The sequence below is a fragment of the Acanthochromis polyacanthus genome, chromosome 2 (assembly GCF_021347895.1).
Source record: "Acanthochromis polyacanthus isolate Apoly-LR-REF ecotype Palm Island chromosome 2, KAUST_Apoly_ChrSc, whole genome shotgun sequence".
Classification (NCBI taxonomy): domain Eukaryota; kingdom Metazoa; phylum Chordata; class Actinopteri; family Pomacentridae; genus Acanthochromis; species Acanthochromis polyacanthus.
In genome coordinates, this window is record NC_067114.1 from 2,447,604 (window position 1) to 2,474,746 (window position 27,143).

Below are 27,143 nucleotides of genomic sequence, written 5' to 3' on the forward strand. Positions count from 1 at the left end.
GAAACCGACACAACAGACAACAAGCTAGTACACCTTAACAAAGACACACCAGAACGCATCCTACGGGTTTTGTTAGGAAACACAGCTAGTAATTATTCAGTTCATCTATGTGAAACACACAAACTGAGGAAACATGTCTTTTGATATTTTGGCACCAGGACAAACTTAACACCCCACAAGACGATAATATATAATATATAATATCAAGTTTCTATTTTGTGACAGACAGCAAACCAGCACTGGCACACTGGGAAGTCTTACTTAGTATAGGGCAACATGAGCGTCAAAGGGCTTCTTCACAGAGTATCCGCTTGATGCACGAGTTTATTTCTGGCTTTCTCATCGATTGAACAGAGTGGCTTTTTATCCTGTCCGTCGGAAAATGGACTTCTTGGTTGTAGATAAGGCTAAAGATTTATCAGTGGCTCCTGTATTGACAAAACATGCTGTGCTGAGCTCAGGGATGGTGATCGAGTGAATTGATTAAGACCGCTTTTGTCTTTGTTAATTACCTTAAAATTGGAGGATATATATAAACACACCGATCAGGCATGGCATTTGACCACCAGGCTAATACTGTGTTGGTCCCTTTATACTACCAAAACTCCACTGATTCCTCTGGGGGTGTCTTGTGGCACCAGGATGGTGGAAGTGAATCCTGTGGGTTGCAGGGTGGGACCTACTTATGTCAGACTTGTCCTAGAACATCCCACAATGCTCAATGACATTTAGATCTGTGGAGTATGGAACCCGGGTGAACTATTAGCTCTGTGGTGCTCCCCAGCCCACTCCTGAGCGGTTTCTGTGGTGTGTTGGGGCGCGTTGTCCTGCTGAGGCTGGAATCTGGCATCAAGTACTGCTGTTGCCATAGTGGATGAGGGGGGGTGCTTTAGTTGCAGGGTTTAGGTGGGTGGTACATGTCAAACAGCCACATGAATGTCAGGACTCGAGGTTTCCCAGCAGAATGTTGCATTATAACAAGATGATTGATGCTTCTCTGGAACTAAAAGGAATGATGAATAAAAAGGATTATCTCCACATTCCTCAGGAAAACCTAGAATCATCAGTCAGAAAATTTGGTCCTGGATGGTATTCAGTGTTCCAACAAGACAATGACCCCAAAAATTTGTCAAAAGTGGACCGTGATCAAGTCACAAGTCTTCCAAAACCAACAAATTAAGTTTGACTGCACCAATTCCATGAGAACTGATCAAAGATGCAACCTGAAGCTTGTGGACGCCAATGAAAAGCACATAACTGAGGTAAAAATGGCCAAGAGACATTAAACTGAATATTAGTATTGCTGTATGTATATTTTTGACCCAGCAGATGTTGTCCAGAACACCTGTATGTCTGTGACAAAGATGAGTCGGTTTCAATCATTTCATCATAGAAAATTCTGAGTTCTAGGAGTCCTTGGAAACTCAGGGTTGATGGTATATATAGTCGTTACAAATGTATGCAAACTTTTGTTTACAACTGTACATCCCCTCCATCTGTCTGAGACAGAGAGCGTTAATGTATGCATCGCCTGTCCACCCTGCTGGCAAAGAGTGCTGGACTCAGAGCTGACATGTTTTTGCCCTTCGGTGGGTGCAAACTTTATTCTTTCTTTTTTTTTTTTGTTTGCTTATTTTTTTTGTAATGACAGCCAGTTACAGTTTTTAGACTGTTAGTTGCTTAAGATTATTCTTCTTTCTTCAGTGATAACTCTGTTATTCTTCTGACAAAGGACCACGGATCACAATGCCACAACATTATGACAGCTGCCAAGCAGCCAGTCTGAGCCAGGTTACCTCAAAACATTCTGGCCTCCAGTAGCTAATCTGCCTCCTCCAGCTTGTGTCCATCCGTGCCACAATACATCACAGTTATGACTCCCCAGTACCACAGTGGGCGGGCACCATTAAGCTGGATGGATGTGGGAGCAATGCCAGTCAGGGACTGCCATATGAGCCTCTCTTTCTTGCTTCCTCTTCCAGCTTGGTGCCCTTTAATGGGCACTTAATATGGCTGACAAATTTACAAGGCATTTAAAAATGACCCAGTCAGCCAGTGTGCAGAGGGAAGAAGAGGAGAGAAGGAGGAAGAGGAAAGAGTGTCCAATCTCATTTTCTCCTGCCGACCAGGGCAATAAACATGCTGGATATACAGTATATCAGAGCAGGGCCATGGGATGAGGAGGCTGTGTGTGTCTGTGTGTGTGTTTAGTGCGCACACTCTGTCTCCACAGTACAAATAATTCACCCTGAACACCTGTCAACATGAGTCACGACACCAGAGAATTCCTGCAATTGAGCACATCCAACTAATTGGTGGCAGCCTGCCAGCCATCCCCCTCTTTCTCCCTCGTTCTTTTTGACACTCTTCTCTCACACATATTTATTCCCTGCTTCTTGCTCACACTCCACCTCCACTCCACCCCTCCTTTCTCTCTCATTTTTTCCCCTCATCTATTTTAACATAACATTTATGGATGAATGATTTAATACTGGTTATCAAACCCATCATTGTAATCGCATCTCTAATTACGCTTAATTAAAACAGTCTAATGGCTGCTGCTGAGTTGGTTTTTGAAAGCGAATCAGCCGCTCTTTTCTCTCTAGAATTCCTCCCCTGACTTAGCATTCTGTGTACTCGCTCAACACCTCCGACAACCAATCAACTCCAAATCCTCTACCCGGCTCTTGTCAGGTCGTTAATTAAGCTCCCGAAGTGCCTAATGATTAAGATAACGCAGCAATCTAATGGTGAACAGGCTCTTTCCTCCCTCTTCTTTTTACAGCTTTCGATTATAGCACCCTTGAGGTGTTACTCAATCTTGATGAAATGCAGACAATTGACAAATCAGTTGCTTTGAGCCAGGGCTTATTACCCTGCTGCATATTCATGAGTTGTTTGGGGAAGAGCAGGATGATTTTTAATCAAAGTCACAGAAAAGGATGATGGGTAAGCGGAGGCCCCTCCACCCCCGAACCTCGAACCCCCCCACCCCGGTCTCTCACCAGCTCCCCGTGAATAACATGCATCATTCATTGGATTTAGCTCACATTTGCGTGGATGCAGCTGGCAGTGGAAGATGTGTGTGTGTTTCCATGTGAGGGTTTGCTTCAAGGGGCCTTGGACAAATGGAGGTGCCACATGGTCAGACCAGATGTTCTAGTTTCTTATGTGCATAGCTCATCAAAAACAACAACCGGTGCCACTATTGGGCCCCTGCTATCCGGTAAGGCCAGCCAACCCATCTGCTTCCTGCCTGCCAGGCCCAGTGCATTGTGGGTCCTGGCTATTTCTGTGGTGCGTTTGCAGTTTCCAACCTGTTCTTCTATCTGAAGAGAGAGGGGCTGTCAGCACAAATACATCAGCAGTAACTTTTCTGCAGGGCTAGAATAACTGTGAATGTAAGAGAACTCAGTTGGAGGGACTGCTGACGGCTCACACTGTGTGTTTAGCAGAGTACAGAAAGTCCTGGACTTACATTGGAGTTGAGTTCCGACTGATCTGCATAAGTCGATTTTCACCATAAGTAGGAACTCCGGCGAAAAACCAAATCCGTTCCGTGCATCATGATATCGATCAGTTCTTCATAAAGTCATGAATACCAACGACTTTCATGCATGTATGAATCATTTCTCTAGAAGAAAACAGATTATTGTAACAGACTGATATTGTTGTTCATGTTGAGGTTTCAATCTTTATTGTTCAGTTCCGGATTTCCCTAATGTCAGTGAACGTGCCATGTTTAGTTAGCTCACTTCTGATTGGCTGAGAGTCAGCAGTAGAGAGAGCTGGGAACGGCGGCTAATTCTGGAGCTAAGTTATGGGGTTTTTCTTGGGGGGGAACGATGCAGGGTGAAGGAGCTCCATTATCAAAGGATATGATAACCAGGGAGGGAGAATGGTTGTTGTTCATGCACCTAAACTTTGTGCCATTGTTTTGTGATTTCATGGCGATCTAATGCAGCCATAAAACATCCTATCAACCTGTTGTTTTAATGCAATAAGTGTCTATCACTGCTATGTGTTGTTACTAAATTTTTTTGCCCAATAATGAAACTTTAGACTGAATTAAAAAGAAATCTCTAATGTAGTTTTTTTTTTTACATTCATTGATTGACTGGTTATAATTTACACCAACACAACCGTAGTCCTCTAATGGTCTGATGTGTGCTTTTTGAAATTATTATTAATGTAAATCTCATCCTAAGTACATCAGTTTATGCAGATTTCTGTCTAAAAGTCAAAACATGTCACATTGTTTAAAAAAAAACAGCTTCCTAACTCCAGCATTAACTGAACCATCATTTGTTTACCGTAATCATACGCTTACTGTGAAATTATCTTTTCACATCCACATCAGAAGCCTAAATGTCAAGTTTTGTATTTGCACAATAGCTGGTGCCACTTTGCCACAAAATACAGATAAAACCTGCCGTGTTCCACAAAAGCTGTCTGCTGAAGTAAATCAAACCCTAATTGCTAAAATCTGCCGGTACTGTCTGTACTCAGGTGTTTGCATATTTATCTGGCTTGTGTACAGATGATGACAAGTTGCAGCTTAAAATTAGTCTGTGTTGCTTTTGTATGACTTATTCATGGACGTAGTGCAGTTGGCAACGTAGAACAATAGACAAAAGATTTCAATCCGCTATAAAAAACAAACCAGGACGAGCATCCATGCGTGGGTGTGTGAGAGATAGTTTGACCTTCACACATCTCTGAAAGTATGAAACACAGCCGAATGGCTTTTCACTTCCTTGGGCTATTAGAGTCCTTAAAATTCCATCCAACTCTTCAACCCTTCACCTACAGCAGAAAAGTGTGTTGCACAGACAAGTGCATAAATCACACTAATATCCTCCAATCCATGTTGCACTCAGACTCCGTTTTAGCAAATTGCATGTGGCGATTCTGGCCATGCTCGCAATTGTTATCCTCTGTTAGCGCTCACACTCTCCCTCCTCCTCCTGCCTCTTTTTCTTTGTTTCATTCAGGTCATGTGTCTCATTATGAAGACAGAGCACAATTTGTTATTATGTGCACTGTCTTGCTATCATTAGCACTTGGTGAATGTTAGCTTCACTTGGGTAAGCCCATCCATAACCGCATTTATTATTGTTGCCCAGTGAGCTGCGGTATTATGATGACTAATTGCAGGGGCCTAATTGTTGTTAGCCTGAGTGACTTGGATGGTTTGAAATAGCTGGAGAGGATGTTTCAGTACTGAGGAGTTTATGGATGGAGGACATGTTGGAAACGACACCAGCCTGTGTTTCTCTGTGTTTGTTAAAGTGTCTACATTCTCTCACAAAGACGACATCTGAGGATATTTAAAGTAAAGGACAGAGAACATTTTTTAGTTGTTTTTTTTATGTCTAAGAGCATTTTTTTGGTTTGAGGTTGATAGCAGCATGCAGTGTTGCATCTGTAAACTGGTATTTACCTGTTATTTCCTCGACCGCAGCAGTTTATCAATGCACTACAATCTTGCTGCCAACAATGAAAGGTCCTCTGCATTTATGTTCCATAATGTCACACAACCGCCTTTATTTATTGCATCTTTTTTAACTGGTCAAAGAAAATGTTGTTATATCAGCAAAGCAGAAGCTTCATAATCCGTTACAGTCGGTGAGTAGTAACCTTTCCTTTATTCTGATGAGTGTTTCTACAACTCAGAGCTGCAGTTTCTGGTCCATCAGCAGTGTCATGACAAATTCACTGATTAAAATGTTCCGCTGAGACATCCATGCTTAAACACACATTCACTTGTAAAGGCCATGGATATAATGGCAGTCTTGAGTTTGCAGTGACTCCAGGAGTCATCTTTGTCTCAAAACTACTATTTTTGCATTTTTTAAAAATAGATTTATTACAGGTCTTTTGGAAATAGGACAAACTCTGCTGGGTCAAAATATGCATACAGAAATGCCAATGTTTGATTAAATCTCTTTTGGCCATTTTCTCATCGTTTTGATAGCAAAGCTTCTGTTTCTATCTTTGACCACTCCTCTTCATCATAATGCTGCAGTTCAACTAAATTCGTCCACAGGTTCTCGAAGAAGTTTAAGTCAAGACTTTGGGTAGACCGATCTAAAACATTAATTCTGGCTTTATTTAACAATTTCTTTACGATTTTTGATGTATGTTTGGGGTCATTGTCTTTCTGGAACACCCAACAGCGTCCAAAACCACAAATTCGGGCTGATGTTTTTATTTAATCCTCCTGCTTCATGATTCCATTTACTTTGTGTACTGAAACACCCCCAGAGCATGATGCTGCCACCCCCATGCTTTATGGTAGGTTTGTTGTTCTTGAGGTTGAAGGTCTGCTTATTGTGGCCAAATCTTTTGCTTCGTCTGACCACAGAACTTTCCTCCAGAAGGCCTCTTCTTTGTCCATGTGATCAGCAGCAAACTTCAGTCGAGCTTTAAGGTGCCACTTTTAGATGATGAGCTTCTTATTCTGCGTTCTGGTGATTCTTGGTTGATTCTTCACCATTCTTACCAAATGGAAAACATGCATGCATTTGTTGGTATCAGCATTTAGCCAAAATGAGTTGAAGCATCTCCACTTATCAGATATCTGCATTAATCTAACGTAATGCATCCCCGCTAATTAGTCTATTATTTAGCAAATCAGCAGGCGTGTCAGATACTGACAACGGCTCAGAAAGTCCCATGAAACATTGCAGATCAATCAAAAGTTCTCTCTCCACTAATAAATCCCTCTGGACGTTTCGTTGCTGCTAGTCCTCCTCCGGCTGTGCGCTCAATCTCTTTTTAATGGATCCGGCCAAAGGAACATCTGGAGCACTGCATTTTTAATTACAATGCAGGTAGGTGTGTTGCTGCAGTCTCCACCATGATATGATGGAGAGTTCATTAGACTTCATAGTGCTGTTTCCAGGAACAGAACAGCGTTATTTTTAAAATCAGGTTTATGTGTGTGTCGGTGCCAGGACCGATATCAAGTTTATGTTGGCAACTGTTTCTCCTCTCGTCACTTAGTAATTACTTTTTCATGTAGGAATAGTCCAATATACACTGAAAAATACTGAAGATAGTTCAAATAATTTTATTAAAAATATTTTATTTGTCAATTTTTACAGCAAATTAAATCCTACACTTTTGGACATAGAAACCACAATAGCTGTAGGATCTTCTTTACTGTATGTCCAAAAGAAAATCAAGTTAAAAGAGACATTATATGCTTTTGTTAGTACGTGTGAACTGCTGACGAAATAATGCCGTTGGTTAAAGTGTACCAATCATTACATTTCTCTTAAATAAGAAGTTTGAATGCTGTAGCTTAATTTTTCAGGAAAGCCAACTTTAAAATTTCCATTTTTTTCCCCAACTAAAGTATTCACTTTACCCAAACATAAAATTTAAAACATGATTTTTCATTAGACTTCCACCATTGTCTATTTCTTTACTTTGTAATCCTAGTTAAAGAAAACAGCGTTGATTTGCTGCAGAAAAATGTAACATTAAACGCACAGTGCTGATGAAGTAAACCTTACTTTTGCTCTCATGCTGAAATAAAAACACTAGCAATTACCAACAAAGTATAATTTCAGGTTGAAAGACTTCAGAAAGGTAAACTGCTGTGCTTAAACTGGAGAGAGAAATGAATATCGTTAAGAAAAGTACAACTCGGATACATTTTTACAGTGAGCGCATCACTGCAGAGTCACTGTAATATAATATAAAGAAAAGATGAGACTTTGAGGAAACAAAAAGACCCTTTTCATACGTCGAGGCTGGACTGCAGAACTATGCATTTAATCCTCCTGGTATTTCAATCAGCCACCAGACAAGCAACAGTAACCCAGCCAGCCACTGGAGAACCGTATTCCCAGTCTCGGTGCACTCTTGTCCTCTTGATCTTGTACTTCTGATTGACCGTGAAGATGCTGTCCTCCGTCCACCTGAGGCTGAACAGCCCTGCATCCCTCCAGGACGTGTCCTCTTCAAGGACTTCACCACTGAACCGTAGACGAGCAGCAGCACCTGTTAGAAATGCTCCACTGGTGTTCGTCAGCAGGGCCCTATGTGTTGTCTTAGCTCTCTTTCTTTGTCTCTTATTTCTTTTATTGCACTTGTCATTTCATGAAGACTCCAATACATTGTTTTCAGTTTTGTGTCCTGACCTCTTGTGCAACCGTAGTCCAGCCGTAGGTCTAGTCTGAGCTGATTCATAATTGTTAATCTGCTTAGCTTGCGTCATATGTTTGCATTGACGCTGGTTTATGGTTCATATACAACAAACTGGTTTAAGAGCTAAGTAGTTTAAATAGCTGAGGCGATTTTAACCCGTGAAACCCCAAGACCTGCCTGCTGGTTTGAAAGACTTGTTTACTTGGCAATTTTGCAACAAATTGCCACAAAAAAAAAAAAAAAATTCTGATTTTCCTCGAACAATTCATGTGTGATATTTGGTTTAAACAGGAAAAATCTGTTAGAAAACTAGAATGTGTGCAATTTCCATATTTCCTACTCATGAAAGAATCTTTACAATATCATTCTGCATCATTCAGTACTTTTCTACACACTGAATAATCCTGTGCAATAGAACTACTTTACACACTTTGTGGAATCTGTGCAATATCTAAATCCCTACATGTGTACCACGGCAAATTTCTTTCACTATGGGGATTAATTAAGGCTTGTGTTATCATATCATGCGTTGTCTTTAATCCAAACCACTTTATTATGCATGGGTTGTTTTTAAATTCACCAAAAATAAACTGTTTGCTTGAAATTCTGTGGAAAGCAAGAAGAAATCGTAACCAAAGAGCCAAGTGACAAAAAAAAATCAGGGACTATTCTGCTGAACTGCAGGCTGTAAATATATTGGAAACTAAATTAGAGAAAATGCTTGATCAACAAAACAAAGGCAGCATTGCTCAGAAATGGTACACAGAGGAGGAAACATGCAACATGGTGATGTTTTTAGAGGAGCACAGTTGTATGAAAAACAGAATTTGTAGAAAATGTGAGAAGCGAAATATCTTTAAGTAAATCCACCTTTGTGTCTTCCTCTTTTAAATGGTCAAATAAACCCCCCTTTTTCTCTATGATTTATGGCATTGTAATTTGGTTCTGTGACATGAAGGAGACGTCGTTGAGCTGTCTCTGTCTGTAGCCATGGCTGTCATGTTTCCACAGAGGTGCAGGACTTTCTGTGGCATTTGAAACGTGAGTGGGAATGTGACAGAAGCAAAAATATGCCAAGGAACTGCTTGGGGTTCAGAAGGTAAAAGAATAGCACACAGGTTTAGAAAAGGTTTGCAAATTAATTTTAAAGGCTGATGTTAGATTCACATCAGATATTAAGTATTGTCTTCTAAACTCTGGTTAAATATTTCTGCTTCTCTCTGTTTAGTTCCCTCTTAATTGAATCAGAATTGGCGTCAGTTTTTTTTCACATACAAGGAATTTGATACGGTGATTTGATGCTGTTACGGCCACCAGTATTGGTGTGCCGTTTGATTTCTGAGGTGGTGTCTTTTTAGGGCCTGTTGTGTGGGTTCAGCTGTGGCTGTCCCTGAGACTCTTCAACACCAGCTGCCAGCCATTCCACCTAATGGCTATGGAGATGACGACCCGCACTGCGGTCCTGTTCGCCCCGCCTTCAGACCTTCCTGACTGGGCTACCCTCCAGCTCCCCTCTGCCTCTATCCACCCAGATGCAGCCAGCACCACACCTGCAGAGTATATAACTGCCACCAAGTTTCTAGTCAGGGTGGCTGGTATTTATGACCAGTCCACCCTGGTGCCTCTGTGTATTGTGGTTCTGTGGGGTGCTTTGGTTTGTAAGCACTTGTGGTGGGTGCTACGGGCAAATTCGACCGTCTGCTGGTGGCTTTGGATTTGGTGTGGAGCCCCACGTCTCAGTGCAGATTGAGGCTCCAATTGGCAGTCTGCCAACTATGAAGAAGCCATTCAGTACTTTGAGTATTCGTGAACTGTGTGTTCAGTATGTGTACATATTCAGAGCCACCAGTTTTGATTAGTCCGTTTTGTGCACTGTTGTGTTAGCTTTTGTTACTTGTGGTGGGTGTTGTTCCTGTATTTAAGTTTGGCTATGGAGTTTAGTTGTTTTCTTTGTGTTAAGCTCAGTTATGAACTCTGTTAGCCTTCATTTTGTTTTATTCTGTTCTTTGATTTAGCAACACTCACCAGTCTTGTGTTTCATTGTCACTTTTATGTTCCTTTTTGTCATCCATCCATCCATCCACCGCTTTATCCTCATTAGGGTCGCGGGGGGTGCCGGAGCCTATCCCAGCTGACTCGGGCGAAGGCAGGGGACACCCTGGACAGGTCACCAGTCCGTCACAGGGCTACATACACAGACAAACACTCACACTCGCATTCACACCTACGGACAATTTAGAGTACTCAATTAACCTCAGCATATTTTTGGACTGTGGGAGGAAGCCGGAGTACCCGGAGAAAACCCACGCATGCACAGGGAGAACATGCAAACTCCATGCAGAAAGATCCCAGGCCCACCCCGGGAGTTGAACCAGGGATCTTCTTGCTGCAAGGCGAAAGTGCTAACCACTACGCCACTGAGCAGCCCTTCCTTTTTGTCATTAAGCAGTAAATCCGTTCACTTAACCAATACCATCTGGTTATTCTGTTGCGTCCAGCCAACCCCTAGAGGTTGGATCATAACAGATGCATAAAAGTAAACGGTGACAAGTGGGGACATTTTAAAAGTTAACAAGTGTTTTAAGTCAAGAGACAGTTTGATTGAATCTGCATTTATTTGATATTAAATATTTGTCTCTCCTTCTTTTATTGCACCTGTCGTTTCATAAAAACTCCGATGCATAACGTTTTTATTTTTCTGTCCTGACCTCTTGTGCAACCGTAGTCCAGCCGTAGATCTAGTCTGAGCTGATTCATAATTGTTAATCTCCTAACATGCTTGCTTCATGTGTTTGTATTGATGTTGGTTTATGGTTCATGTACAACAAACTGGTTTAAGACCAAAGTTGTTTGAATAGCTGAGGTGATTTTAACCCGCTAAGCCCCGAGACCTGCCAGCCAGTTTGAAAAGCGTGCTATTTTGGCTATTTTACAACAAAATGCTAAAAATATCAGCATTTATCAGAGCCAGAAGCTGTAAAAGAACCCAAAATAATCAACATTCTGACAATCCTGAAGCATTCATGTGTGATGTTTGGACCGTAAGCTTTATGCAAGCGGTGTTCACATGTAGGTATCAAACAGTGACAGCACAGCATTTACAGATAGCTTTTTACAAATTGTTTATGTTTTGATTACTGGACAGAAAAATCAATTCAGGCTGCAAATCTGAGCTTCCATTTAGCAAACTCATTGAAACTGGCTTCTGATTTCTCTTAACCGGCTCTACAATAATATTTATCCTCAGCGATTCTTTCGTTTCATCCGTCTCGTTCTCGCACTTCATCAGCCGTGAGAACCTGTAGAATCTGCGGCGCTCGATACAAGTGGATTACTTTTTGTAAGCAAGCTCTCAAGCTCACATATAAATCATTAATACACTTCTAAACCACTTGTAAATCCATCTGGTGCAGGCACGGGGGGGGACCTGAATCAGTGTGACAAAAGGGGAAGAAGGCATCAATTATTCACTTTTCTCCCCATAATAGTATTTCAGTGTGACTGCTGTTTGCTGTTTTTTGCATGAAGTGAATTCACTGATCCATTTTTCCTTGATAACACATTCCCTTTATTCCTCTGATGTGGCGCTGCTGTCACTCCTTTCACCCAGTCTCTCATTCCTCTATCCACTGGCAGTCATCTTTCTTCTCTCCGTTTGTCTGTCTATTCCTCTTTTCCTCTCTTCCTCGAAAGATCAGAGGAAAAAGATAAAACAGGCTTCCCAAACACAGCATCCTGTCGTGCTTTCCCATCCAGTTTGCATCAAAAGCATAAACATGCTACATTATATTACAGATGATCTCTTACAGATTCCGGATCGGCTTTTTGAACGATAGAAGCTTCCCCGGCTGGCAAACATGATAGCACCGAAGGAAGTTTTTAGCAGTTTAACTTTCTTCTTTAGCTGCTTTTTGTACGTAGAAGTGCTGGGGTAAGGACAGGTTTGAGGTGTGAGGAAAGTGTGTTTAAATATTGATGAGGAAAGTGTTTGTGTACACAGAGGCAGAACGGTTTGTTGTGCCAGGGATTCGTCTCCACCTTCTGCTCCCAGAGGCCAAACGATAGCTTCACACACCAGGGAGGAGACGTTAGCCCGAGGATGGAGTTAGAGAAAGAGCGCAATAAGAAAAGCTTCTTGTGCGTCTGTGTACGGTAGAGGGAGTGATAAGTAGAAGCAGATTGAGAGATTCTTTTGCTCTTCAGTCTATGTGCACAGCCCTGGATTGTGTGTGTTAACAGGCTGCCTGTGTAAAGTCTCTACACAGAAGACTTTCAGAGATGACACCGACATATCAATCCGAGCCAACAGGATTGCCTCAGCGGGCATCTGCCTGCAGCAGTTGGCAGACTTTCTCACCTCGCTGTGTGTCTTTGCCCTGTTGACACAGCTTCAGCAAAGTCTGCACACAGTTCAGCAGGAAAGAACAATTAGAGGAACAGGATGGAGAGACGTCTGTGCTGTTTTAAAATCTCAGTAAAAGACTCTGATGCTTATTTACAGTCGTGAACAAAAGTTTGCTCACACACGTAAAGATCACGTTGATCATAGCGCTCTACAGTTCTCTTCATTTTCTATTTGACCCCACAGATTCTGTCGTATATCTCGAATCCGTGCAATAAATGTATGAAAGAAATCCACCATTAAAGAAGCTGCCTTTCAAAGTCGGTTTGGACCTGAGTGTAGCTGAATGAACTGTCTGTGTAGGTTCTCATTCATCCAGGTCATGGTTATCCAAAGTAGTTTAAATCAATCCACTGGACTTTAAGAAAGTTCCTTGAAGACGTTTCACCTCTCATCCAAGAGGCTTCTTCAGTTCTGGTGGTGGTTGGTGTTGCCTCAGCTTTTAAACCTCTGTGAGGTGTGTCCAGGGCTGTTATTCCAACGACCAAACTCATCTGACTACTCAACGATGGTCGTTGTGAGTATCAGTGGGGGTCGTTGAAATGCACAGATGTCACTGAGCCCTCGTGTGCTAATGGTGGTCATTAGCATGAGTCTGCTGAGTCGTTCTTTTGGGGAGTTTTGAAAGGACCTGATTGTAAATTGGTGAAAGATGATGTCGCAGACCACCCCCCCCGTTCAGAGATGGCTTCTCTACTTTGACATGGATGGCTTCTTTCACTCCTCTCTCAAACCATCTGTCCTCTCTGTCCAAAATCTGAACCTTGGTGTCCTGAAACAAGTGTCCTTCTTCCTTAAGGTGAAGGAAGACTGCCGAATCCTGTCCTGAGGAACTGGCTCTCTGAAGGAATTGTTCAACATTTGTGACCAAAGTCTCCATAAAAATAACTCGCTTTAGATACTTCACCAATCAAACTGCAGGCTGAAATAAAGAAAGGAACGAAAACCCAAATAATTTAAGCATGTAGCCAAGTGCAGAAACAGAGCAAACCGAGCATAATGCCGTCTTAATGGTATCATTATACTTCTTATTTGCTCTCACAAGCATTTGTTTATCTGAGCTGAAAAGAACAATTGGAAAAAAAGCTATTAACCCATTCAATCTGAAAAAAATAACTGCGTGAGAGACGCCTCAGCGCCTCTGAGAAAACATAAAGTCGGTGACCTGAAATCACTCCACAGTGCACAGTGTCTGCAAATCTCTGCTCTACAGTCGTCATTATGAGATTAAAAGAGGCTCCTCGTACAAAAAGAGCGATATTATTGATTCACTGACACAAAATGGCAAATTGGATCCAGCCTGCTTGCTTTGTAGGGAGGGTACGGTGACGTGAATTTAAACTATATTTGGAATTTAGTAAGGAATAAAGTAATAATCAGTTAACAGACATACGAAATCCATATCAATAAGCACCCATACTGGCCTGTTACCTGCACTGTAAAGCCCTGGTGGAGCAGCAGGGCCTCAGAGGGAAGATAAGCTCCATGCTATGCTATTAATCCTCGCCCAGTTTTTTTTTCCTATTGCCAAAGCCTCCCGTGTTTGAACAGTGCTGTTGTCTTCTCTGTGTTTGCTCATTTAGGAACAAACATTTGCCCGAGCGCACTGCTGCTGCCGCAAACAAGCTCTCCTAGGAAGTGTTATTAATAGGATAATTAAGCAGACGGTAATGAGCTGGATTATGCCTAATTATGACAAGATTTGTTTTGGCATTTTGTCTTGTAAGGAGCCAGTGAAGTGGTAAAGTCTACCTTGGAGTTCATTATGCTGATGTGCGTGCACCTGAGTGCACAGGACAGGCGTCAGCAGCCCAGGTGGAGGCGGCCTGTACGCCAGCGCTGATAGCAGGGCGGCGGACATCAGTGCTGTCTGGCTGCCTCCCTAACTGGCCGGCTGGCAGCGCAACAAGCTTCGACCCCTGAGATGCTGCCAGGATAAGAGACCTACGAGTGCCAAGCGCTAACCTGGAGCTGTCAGAGCCACTTTCTGGTCGTGTTCAGGCAACAGTCTGACCTATTGGAAACCTTTTCCGAGAGGAAGATACAGAAGCTCCATTAACCTCCGAACTCCAGGAAGTCTCTGGGCGTGTTCGGCTCCTGTCACATTTTTAACAACTGTGGGCTCATTTTTCCACCACAGTAAGAAGTCTGTATGGAAACAGCTCAAACATGGCTCGAAGGACAGAGAACTCAAAAATGTATTTTATGCTGTATACCAAAATTATAATACCAAAAATCAGTTGATTTTCTTTCAAGACGGGCTTTACAAAAATAGAAAAAAATGCACTGGGGAAAAATTAGATAAATAGCCCACATATATCGGAATCGGAAATTGAAAGTTGGACAGTATCGGCATAAAAAAGCCAATATTGCACATCCCTGGTTTAATAATAATAACAATAAACTTTATTACAGACACAGTGGTCCAGATAAGAGCAAAAAAACAGTACATAAAAAAATAAAATAAAATAAAAAACACAACATATACACAAAGAACAATTAAAAAACAAATAAAAATCAATTACCTAAGAGGTAAGAGGTAGTCATTTTTACTGCAGTTTTAAGTCCTGCACCACTATGGAGACAACGAAGAGAGAACTTAAAGATGTGTCCTTTGCAGAATGACACCGTTATATTACCATGAATCATAAAAAAAGTTTAATTTCTTTCATTCACTCTTACAGTTGTCTCCAGGTGTCAAAACTGGAGGAAATGGTGGCTCTAAATTCTACAAGTAACTTACGATTCCCAGTTTGAATTTGTTTCCACACATGCCTCCTCTCTGCTGCGTGTGAACACTGCCTGCAGTTCAACCCAAAAGTTCAACATCAAAGTCACTGATGTCTCCAGAATCTGGTTCAAACTGTTTAAGTTGGGCTTTTTTTTAAGTATTGGGGCATGTAGACTCTGGTGACTTTGATGAAATGTTCAGCTTCTTAGCTTAGCTTGGTTGTTTCTCTTTCCTTTCCATTGAAAGAGTCACATGATTGATTCAAAAATGACAGGAAAATTGAACATCAGATGATTTTTCACGGTTTCTTGCTTGTAATTTCTGTATTTAAGGCTGAACATCTTTACAAATGTCCACATTTCAACAGTAATAATTAGAACATTTGCATTTAAAAAGTGTAAAAATGTGATTTTATTATTTTAGTGTCTGACATTGATGTTTTTTTTGTTTACATCTAGAAGAATGCAGCTATGTAAAGCTTTTCTGAATAGTATTTTCATCAATTCACATGTTAGGAATCCTGTTAATCTCTTTCCATGTCAGATATAGCGAGAACGTTGCACGGTATTCTTTAAAAATACTCTGATGTATGCAGTCACACTGGATGAATGCAGACATCCAGCCATGCACAGCTGTTCCCTCCTTCAGCTTAATGTAAATCTGTGTGAGCAGTTTGTTTGGCTCAGATTAAACAGGGAATCTTTTTGATGCACTCGATGTGCTAAATGCAGTCTGGCAGTAACAATCACAAAGAGAATTATGGGACCTGACGCTAGCTGAGCTCAAGACCGTATCTGAAAATTGGTAGTTTTTTGCTTATTCTGTGTTGTTGAGTCAGATTTTGAATTATTTCAGAACACAATTCCATGTTGGTCGTGTATTTGTAATGAGTTTAGTACAAAAATAACACATTCTTCACTAGAGCAGACAGTTTTAATTGAAACTTTTGTTTAAACTAGCAAAATAGAATTCTAACTTTTGAAAATAAAACCGCTGCAGCAAAGAGAACGAACCTTGCTTTAACCCTTACAAGGCCATGTTTCTGGAGAAGTACATATACTAAACATATACTAAAACCACCTAATCCATAAAAATATCGATCAAGTCTTGCGAGGTCGCATTGTCGTAGACGTTCGCCATTTTGAATTTCGGCCGTGTTATTACAGTACGCGGCCCCGATAAGAGCTTCATACTTGCAGCTTCGTTATAACGGCTCATACGGCTTTATCGTTCGAAACAAGCAAATTTGGGGCCAATGTTTATATCTTACCATTGGTCGACTTAAACATACGGGTGTGTGCATATTTTATGTTGATTAGCAATCATAAATAAGTCACAAGTGTTGAGCCGAGAATGTTCGGTTTCGGCTGTGTGTACGAGCAAGCGTGAATGAGGATACTCGGTCCCGGCTTTTTAAGGGTTAAATGTTAATGCCGCGCTAGCTTCTATTAGAAAACGTTAAATAATAAACACTGATCATGTCATGAGCAAAAGTTTGCAGAACACTCAGAAATCTCTGACTCATTCGCACTTAATTGGCTTCTCAGGACCCATTGAGAAAGGTCACGAATTGTCATTATAACTGTCAGCTGATGACATTTCCAGAGTTGATAAATTCTCTGACTCCTCAGACCTTGTGGTAACACTCGGCAACCACAGACTCCACTAAGTGACCGACGGAGGATCTCAGAATGGAGCTAATTGATGCCTGTAAAGCAGCCAAAGGCTATAAAAAGATGTTTTCAGCGTGGTATTTCCACTGTCTGACACAGCTGTGGACGTCATGACAAGATGTGGAAGACCAAGAAAACCTTCAAGTAAAACTTCACATCGCCTATACAGAGAGGTGAAGGGGGAAAGCAGAAATTTACTGATATAGGCCTTGCAACTGTGTTCATACAGTCGTTACCAGAGACATGTTCATGAACTAAAACACAGCAGTGCATTAGCATTTGAAGCTACATTGGTTCATTTATTATGTGTTTCCTGCAGAGGTTGCATTTCCTTCTATTTACTCCCAAATATAGTATTTTCCCAGTGTTTTCCAACTGTAGACAGCAAACCCATGAGTAAAAAACTCTATTTGACACCTTTGTGACAGAAAGGTCTCACTTCTCTCCTATTCTAGTTTACCACCAAGAGAGGCAGCAAAGGCATGAAGAAACTTGCATGTGTTTGTTTCTTACCCATTTTTAACACGACTCAAAAAAAAGTCAAAAGACAAAACAGTTTGTCTTTCAAAAGAACCCACACGGCTATTTCAGCAACGATCTGCGAGATGACGACCACTATTCTCAAAATCACTCGGTCATTTCAAGCGGTGGAGCAAACATCCACTGCAGTTGTTTTCATGGTGAGAATCTGTGCGAGGTGGAAGCTGTAATCTGTCAGGGGGGAGTCCAATCGTCTTCAAGCCTCCTTCATGTGGAGCGCAGCTGGAAAAAGTGGGATGACAGTTGGGTCAGGACATTACACAGGATAGAGGACCGCTTAGCTGGAAATCATATACGATAAACAAGTCAAATCTTAATCTCTGTGTGATGGATTTTCTTTTTGTGGAATACCACCACTGGCAGCGGGATGACAGTGCATCCTCAATCACATTTATTAGAGCTGAGTGTCTTAATTCTTTTTAAAATGGTTTAAGCTTAACAAGGCCTATGCAGCGCTTATGAAATTGTGCTGGTGTGAGTCTTAATGCATTTGCATTTACAACCCAGACGACACACACACACTCACACACTGCAGCAGGAGCGCACGTCTTCTATTAAAGCGCTCCATTCGCTCCTGCAGCTCTCGATAAGAAAGCTAAGTCTGGGATTTAGAGCTTTAGCTTATCGTCATCTTTATGAAGCTTTCTCTGCAAAGTGCAGTAAGCACGGGCCAGCAATCTGCATAGCATTTACAGGGGAGGACGGGGGAGAAAGAGGGGTGAATGGGGGAGGAGGGAGGGTGGGGGGAGAACGGTGACAATAAATACATTCATCTGAAAACCCCGTCTGTTCAGAAACAGGTGGATTTACATTCCTCAGAAATCAAAGCTGTCTCGGTGGGTAAAAACCCGGCCTACTGCTGCGGTGTTTATGAACTCGTGTGTGTGTGTGTGTGTGTGTGTGTGTGTGTGTGTGTGTGTGTGTGTGTGTGTGTGTGTGTGTGTGTGTGTGTGTGTGTGTGTGTGTGTGTGTGTGTGTGTGTGTGTGTGTGTGTGTGTGTGTGTGTGTGTGTGCGTGTGTGCGTGTGTGCGTGTGCGTGCGTGTGTGTGTGTGCGTGTGAGTCAGAGAATACAGATTCATATTGGACACAATACACAGTTAATTCCTCAACACACTCGGAGAGGCAGAGCTCCGTTCTGTAACAGGGGACTTTTCATTTACTGAGAGGAGGAAAAAAAAAAGCAAAAAGATGAGATTATGGAGAAAGCTCATTTCCTGCTAAACTTGGACTCTGGTTTCCCAAATAAAATTGCTTTTATTCTTCACAACATGTGTTCCCAGAGATTAAGGGCCTGTAATCTTGCGAGGGCTTAATAAGACTCAGTATGCGGAGTGCAGGCTAAAACAGAAAATGTGGAACGAGCCTCGCTCAGCTCTGTTCTACCCAATGACTTTAATCCTGTTTATTAAATTATAAAGAACCTTAAAGGATAAAGATAAAGAATATTGAGTCGTGGATTTAAATGATTCAGGGTTATTTTTTTCTCCCCCCTCCTCCTGTCTCAGTGCGAGTTATTTGATAGCTCCGGATCGTGTTTAACGATGGCAGCGGGCGAGAGCTGTGACAGACTTTGTTTTTCCAAATGGAGTTCACTCCCCTCTAAGTACAAACCTGCATTAAGTACGGACTCAGCCTCCACTGGGCTCTGATTCTCGGGTATTAAAGTGTAAAGTGTTTCCCACATGCTAGTAATCCTGAGTGTCACTGATCCCTGCGACAACTTTTAAAACGGCGACACAAGAAAAATTAAATTTGGAGTTTGAGCTGAGATGTTTTACTCATTTATGCAGTGAGAATCGGTGCAGATCTCTAAGAACTCACAGAAACAACGCAACACTGACCCTCTTCATGCACTCTGAAGGTGTCGTTGTGTTTACGTTAACACTCCAAGATGTATGTAAAAGTGTCAGAGCCAGATATAAGCAGATTAGCCATAAGCTGTGAGAGTTAATGGCCAAGACAGGGAGTCTATGCGAGCTGTGTGGACTCGTGAACTTGTCACTGAGAAGTTCTGCTGAGCTACTGAGCTAAGAGGATTGCAGGCCGCTAATCCAAATCAAAAGACATACCATGTGAATTATTACATTCTGAGACAGATTATTTTACCCCCAGATTAGGGCTTGATGCCAGCCAAATCTTCTCATGTCTTTCCTGATGAGGAGTGGAATATGCACATTTGGAGAATCAGCTTTTTAAGAGCTGCTGTTGGAGTGTTTGAGGCCGGAGTGATCGCTGTGATCCCTCTAATATCTGCATGATACCTCTGTGTTCTGGAGCTGGCAGCAGATATTTACACACCAACACACACACAGAGGTTTTCAGAGGAGTCACACTGTTGTTTCACTGCATTATGTTACAGTGAGCACATTTACAAAAGTCCAGTCCCTGCAAAGAACAAACCAGCCGCCCCAAATACAACAAGCTCGAGATAAAGACACGACTTAACCCGTTGCGCTTCAGTGTCCCGCCCGCGGTACACTTTGAGATCTGCATAAGCAATTTGCTAAATGTCTGAAACTGCAAACGCGATTATACAAACACTATACGCCGATGGAAAGCTTAGATTCTCATGAATCCGCCGGTATAAACCACTTTCAGATGTGATTACCACAGCGGGTGAGAAAAACACATTTGTCCGACAAACAACGAATATCCATCCATCCGTTCTCTATACACGGCTTCAACGTACACACTCACATTTCCGGGTTCATTATTACACACAGATGAAAATATTCCACAAAAAACGGCCATAATCCAACCTTTTACATCCAGACGACACAAGCCAGTAAACTATTTTGTCCAAAACATGTCTTGAAGTCGGTATATAATCCACGAATCGGTCGTTTTCAAGGAAATGCACCTCGCGATGCGCGTCCAATATTCCCCGTATTTCTCGTCATATTTTATTTACAAATAGAATATTAGCGATTTTTTTGTACTGAAAATGGCTGGAATTGACTGCAGCTTAGAGGGTTAATATAATTAAAGAAACAGAGTCCACGTAAAATTCAGTTCTGTATCGACTGTAGTGGCTACAGGTCTATCACAAATACAATTTCAGACATTTTGGTACCCAGCAGGTTCTTTAAATAAATCCCAGTTGTGACATAAATTCAGGGACTTTCTGGTTGAACTGCAGGCGGTGTTTGGATGTTAACGTAGGAGTAAAGTAGTGAACTATGAACAACAAATTAGAGAGACAGGAATAAGAAGTACAGCATAGCTAAAGAGTGAAAAGTTGTTTGGAGATTCATTCAACATGGTGAAAATCTGTCCAGAGTTAATGTGCATAACACTGCACTCCTCTACTATGAGGAGCTCATCTTCCCTCTGAGGCCCTCTACTAGAAGGAGTGCAGTAGGGAATACGGGATGTTTGGGAAACCAGAGAGCTACTTCAAGCAACTTCCTGCCATGCTCCAACACAAGAGAGAGAAGCTGGTCTCGTGTCGGCAGAGCGTTGGTTTACAGCCCATCATGCCAGAGGTAGGCTATTTCATGATCACTTAAAAGAGAAAAGTGAAAGTGATAGCCGGAGGGGAAGGGAGACCTGACAGTAGACTAATTGGAGAAAATGAAAACAGATTTTCTGACAGCCTTGGCTGAAAAACATTTAATAAGACGTATTTCCATATAATTCTTAAGGGGAAAAAAAAAAGCAAAATCTTTATGGTGCACAACCGAGGAGTGCAAATTAATCTGCTATCTGATCTTTGTGTTTGAAGGAACGTCAGGACACTCGATGAATCAGATGACTTTGTGGCTTATCTGTTGTACCGTTAGCATGTCGTCACTCCAGTCCTCAAAGATTTAATTTTATCACTTCAGTTCAGTGATACCACCCACGGTCATCCAATGGTTAGAAGAAAAAAACTGTAATTTTCCTGCTACACAATCATTTAACCCCCCTCTGGATAAACCCCATAATGTTTTGTGTGAAGCTAAAAAAAAATTAAGCTGCTCTGTTCTGCCGCTGCAAACTCGGAGATGTGAGATTTTCCCCGACAGCGTCACAGTCGTATGAATGATGCAGCATACAAAAGAGTGAAAGAGAGTGACTGCAAGCCAAAGGAGGTATTTTTGGCGCTCTGTGGAGAGGGAAGTAATCCCTGGATGATCACTCCGTCTCTCACTTTGTAGACAAGAGGAAGTCGGCAGGAGATTGAAAAAAACACTGAGGAGTAACAAAAAAAAAGCAGAAAAACGGACTGAGACAGACTGTTCTCTGCAAATAGTTGGGTATTCTTTGTCCGGTGTCTGGACTGTGAATGTGCCATGCAGAGCCGGCTAACTAGATCCTGTCCTCTTTGTTCTTGTTAGCGTCCTGTGGATGTGCAGTGTGTCTGTTAGCGATTAGCTGCTGAGAGGATTTACTTCAGCTGCACAGTGTCGCGTCCTCCGAGTCCCAAATCTGGCCTTTGTTGACGGGATGTCGGGTCACTATTTGGCCATTTCTATCCATTAACTTTTCATCAGATTTGTGCATTTATGCCCTCAGAGTCACACAAACCCTCTGAGCTGCAAAGAGGTAGAAGCTGAGTGACAGTTGAGTTTTATTCTCCTTCCTTTCCCTGAGCCATCATCCTTAATTTAACAAGATCAGCGAGGGAAAAAAGAAAAAGAGGAAAGGGGGATTTTTGAAAATGCCAAAAGGGAATTAGTGGAAAAGTGTGATTTCTGACCCAAGTCTGGAGTAATACGGTTTGATAAATGAAAGTCAAATGAATGTGATCTTTCCTGTATATTTAAACGATGGGATGTGAGACGAGTCGGTGTTATTGTGGCTTTGAGGGAAGTGGTTCTGGGATGTCGTTGTCATCTTGAGAACTAAGTCAGTCATAACCTGAGCCGAACCCCAGAGAAATACAAAATAAGCGGAGCGAAGCGTTCCCTCTTTGTCAGTCAAGTGCCCGGTTTCATTTACAACAGCCGAGTGCTGCTGTTTGCTTTGGTGTGGCTCAGATGAGTGTTTTTTTTTCCACTGGGTTTGGCTTGTTTTGGCTGCTGTCGACGCTTTCAGTCAGACTCTGATGTTGACCAAGAAACTAGACTCAAGGTATGAAAACACACCAACCACATGATCATGAGACAGTAGGTCTGTTTGTTTTGCATGAATTCAAGAGTTGAACTGTTCAGAAATCAGTCTGCTGATTAGAGACTGTCTGTTATAGAAGGTGTGAATTATTGTAAGCTGCTTTGGTAACGTGATCTGGAAATGTTTCTTATTAAATTTGGACGATTATTTAGTTGACATTTAGTGAATTCAGTCATTTTTTTTAATTAAGTGATTGTTTCCATAATAATTGATTATGGAATCTGTAAAGACATGATTCATAATGAACATTATTATTTTATTTTTTTTTAATGAAATGTATGCAAGATTATGCCATCAAAAGTCCCTCAATTATAGGCTGTGGTCCGAAATGGCATACTAACGTACTACTATACTAAGTGTGACGTCAAAATAAGTATGTAGTGCGTTACATTAGATAGTATGAAAAGACTGAGTACGCGAGAAATACCCGGATGTATACTATATCCGGAAAATTTTTAAGTATGCGCGGTGACCCACACTAGTCATACTCAACCGCCCCATAATGCTTTGCGAGCTATCCACCGAAATGGAAGCCTGCGCGGGATATTATGGCAGGACTGGGGCGATTTTTATTTTATTTTATGTGGTTAAGTAGTCATCCTAATCACCCCACAGATTTGAGAAATGGCGTTTTCTGACCAACGTTTTAAATTTGTCAGACGCCTCACAACGTGCTACTGAATGCTAGCAGCTAGTTGCAGCAGCTCGTTTTGCATACAGAACAAGTAGCAGCTACCTCCAAGTAGCCTGCAGCTACAATTTGAAACGATTCGCATAATCTGGCTAATAACTGCATGAGGAGTGCCGGCTTGAAATTGCCACATTATTATGCGACTGTTTTTAGCGTAAAATCGACCTGAAGCCGGCATTCATTCATATTTGATAGCCGTACTTTCCGGTTTTGTCCTCGGGGTTTGAAATGCATTATGGGAAACGTAGTAGTATACTACAGTGTGAACGGTCGGCATTCTAATCATACTTATAGTACGTAGTATACAGTATATACTCATTGAGAATGTAGTCTGTAGTACGTTAGTATGACATTTCGACACAGCCATAGACTGACCCAGCAGCTCTTCATTCATAAAGTGGTTGCACCTTTGAAGAATTGCATTAGAAAAAGTTCAGTGAAGGAGTTAATGCGGTTTCCAAATGAGTTCTGTCATCCAAACGTTTAACTTACACGACTGATCCGTTGTTTTCACTTCTTTTGTTGTCTTTGCCTCCAGATAACTTGAAACATAACAAATACCAGCTGACATGAAAGAATGATTACAAGTATCCTAACAGAAAACAGTTACCGAGAGCTTCCCTACATTTTCTATTGTAGATTTTTAAAGTTAGTTTGTTTCTTTTTTTTTTTGGGTTGTCTTACAGCTGCATTTGTTTCCAGCTCGCAGCTTTTAATTCTTGTTTATTTCAACCCTATGTAACTTAGCTGCGATTTCAGTGTGCTGCCGAGTTTATTATTCATTTTTGACATTTTTTGTGGCAGTTCATAAGTTTGCTTCAAATTAACAGCTGTAAAAGAAACAAAGCTTGTAATTATTTCCATGTAATGTACAGTGCACAGTTGCTGTCTTAGTTTTTGATCTTAACCACTGATGTCATTCTTCATAAGCTCTTTTTGGCATTAGAAAACACACAAGACATCACAAGACACTGCTCAGCCTACCTGCCTGTTTATTTAACTAACTTATTGCATACTAGAAAATGTGAGTCTGTGTGGTTTGACAGTCGCCAATCCATCATCGTGATTCACAGGCTTGGTTTGTGTACAGACAAGTCGGTGTGAACATAAAACAGGTGCAACCAGGCGAGTTTGTTTTTTCTTAAGTTCAGGCGAAAATAAATCAAAGCAGTGAAAGTGACGATTTGTGGTGCAAATACCTGTTTCTTTTCTGTGAGAATTAGCCCAATTGTTATGTTTGGTCTAAATGCCAAGAAAAGCATAAATAAATAACATACGCAGCTTCTGATCACAGTTTGAGCCGAACTTGAACAAAAAAAGATTGAATCGGTAATGAACAGGTTGACTTCCACCAGTTAAAAGCAACAAACAGACCGATAAATATTCCATTCAGAACTAGTCAAACTCCTTCCCTGTTTTTACTCTCCTGTCTCCTGCTGTCAGGAAAATAAACGTGTGTTATAAAGATAGAGTTCGTATCGCAGCTTATCTTCTCATCAGTGTGTCTATGAAAACATTCACACCACACCCCGCTGCCCACAGTATGAGCACCGGACAACTCCTCCATCTTCATCTCCACATTATCTGCTGCTTCTTCTGATGCTCTTCTCGCTCTCCAGGCTCTGTCATTTAAGTTACAGCCTTCAAAATGAGGCCGTCCAGCAGAGTTAAACCACAAACTGCAGTGTCATCGTGACCAAAAACAACGTAAACAGTTCAGATCTGTTGTTCTGGAATTCACTGCATTTGACGTATTTGTATATAATGACCATAAACTGTAACCAAAGCGAGTATCTGCAGGACTCTGAGCTATCTGAGGTTTCCAAACATCCATCCATTCTCTATACACCGCTTTATCCTCACTAGGGTCATGGGGGGTGCTGGAGTCTATCCCAGCTGACTGAAGGCAGGGGACACCCTGGACAGGTCACCAGTCTGTCACAGGGCTACATATACAGACACACAATCACACTCACATTCACACCTACGGGCAATTTAGAGTAACCAATTAACCTCAGCATGTTTTTGGACTGTGGGAGGAAGCTGGAGTACCCGGAGAAAACCCACGCATGCACAGGGAGAACATGCAAACTCCATGCAGAAAGATCCCAGGCCCAAGCCGGGATTTGAACCGGGGATCTTCGTGCTGCAAGGCGAAAGTGCTAACCACTAATCCACTGTGCAGCCCGGTTTCCAAACATCATTTCCATCTTCACCTTTAACACTGACAGTTGTAACAGGTAAAACAGTCACTGTCAGCAGCGTGCTCAGACATGTCTGCTGAATTATCTGTTGCAGTTTTTCAGTATCTGTTTCTATAAGAGGAAGTCCCCACATGCTTATCTTCATCCATTGATGTTAGAGTGTGTGTGTGTGTGTTTGTGTGTGTGTGTGCAGTTTAATTGAAGGCCATTGTTGTTCTGCTGACCCCCTGTCGTATCGGGATGTTCGGTTATGACGTCATGCTTGTTTGATCACCGACGGGCCAAATGCAAACAAAGTGCTTTGAATGCAAAATGAAAAAGGTGCTGCTGGCCTTCTATTTGCATAGATAGCAGATGACAGATGGCTGCCAGTAGATTTTCACATAAACGGCCACTAAATGCAGCGGGATATAGCTGACACTGTTACAGGAACAGACGGGGAGTATTGCAAATAAACATTTCACAGCTACATGCTCACACACACACACACACACACACACACACGCACAAACACAGACATGAGCAAACAGTGGGAACCCCAGGCTTTGAAAGCACACTGACGACTGTAGTGTCTCTCACCGTGGATACAGACCACACAATACCCCCACTAGCAGTCATTCGTATCAGCCATTTCTGTTATTGGTTCTATTTTTCCTCTTTGGTTTCCATGGTTTCCACAGAAGCCTGTAATACAGATATACAGTTTCCTCAGTGGGAGCTAGCTGGCAGAGCTGCGCTAACAGACGGCTCTGTGCATGCGTTTGTATGTTTGTTCATATATGATGTGTGTGCAGCTCTCAGAGGCACAATACTGTATGTTATGTACACAGCACATGTTATGGACTACTTTACAGAAGTGTATGCATAGCAATGATTTTTTTTAACAGATGTAAGATGTTTGTACACGTTAAAGGCTTATTTAAGACGGTATCTTGACCTCATATTTCATTCAAATTTGAGTTTTACTAATTGATGGGGAAGAAAAGCAGCACAGATTTTTATCACAGTATCTTAATTATAATTAAAGTGTACAACAGTGTATAAATTAGTGCATTTTTCAGTAGATAATTGTAGTAAATGGATTTAATACTCACGTGGCTTGACATAAAACATGGAGATGAGGTATAAAATGGTAAGAATGCCCCAAAAGAAATCAAACATCTTAAATCTGACTGTGCTTACACTACCGTTAAAAGTGTGGGGTCACTTAGAAATGTCCTTATTTTTGAAAGAAAAGCAGTTTTTTTCAGTGAAGATCACATTAAATGAATGATAAATCCAGTGTAGACATAGTTAATGTGGTAAATGACTGTTGTAGCTGTAAACGGCTGATTTTTAATGGAATATCTCCATAGGGGACAGAGGAACATTTCCAGCAACCATCACTCCTGTGTTCTGATGCTACATTGTGTTAGCTAATGGTGCTGAAAGGCTCATTGATGTTAGAAAACCCTTGTGCAGTTATGTTAGCACATGGATAAAAGTGGGAGTTTTCATGGAAAACATGGAGTTGCCCAGGTGACCCCAAACCTTTGAAGGGTGGTGTATTTTCTAAGCTGCCAACCATACTGATGCTGCCATAGGTAGCCTTGTAGAGATTATTATTTGTCCAAAATGGTGTTAGCCGCTGCAGGCGAGCAACAAATT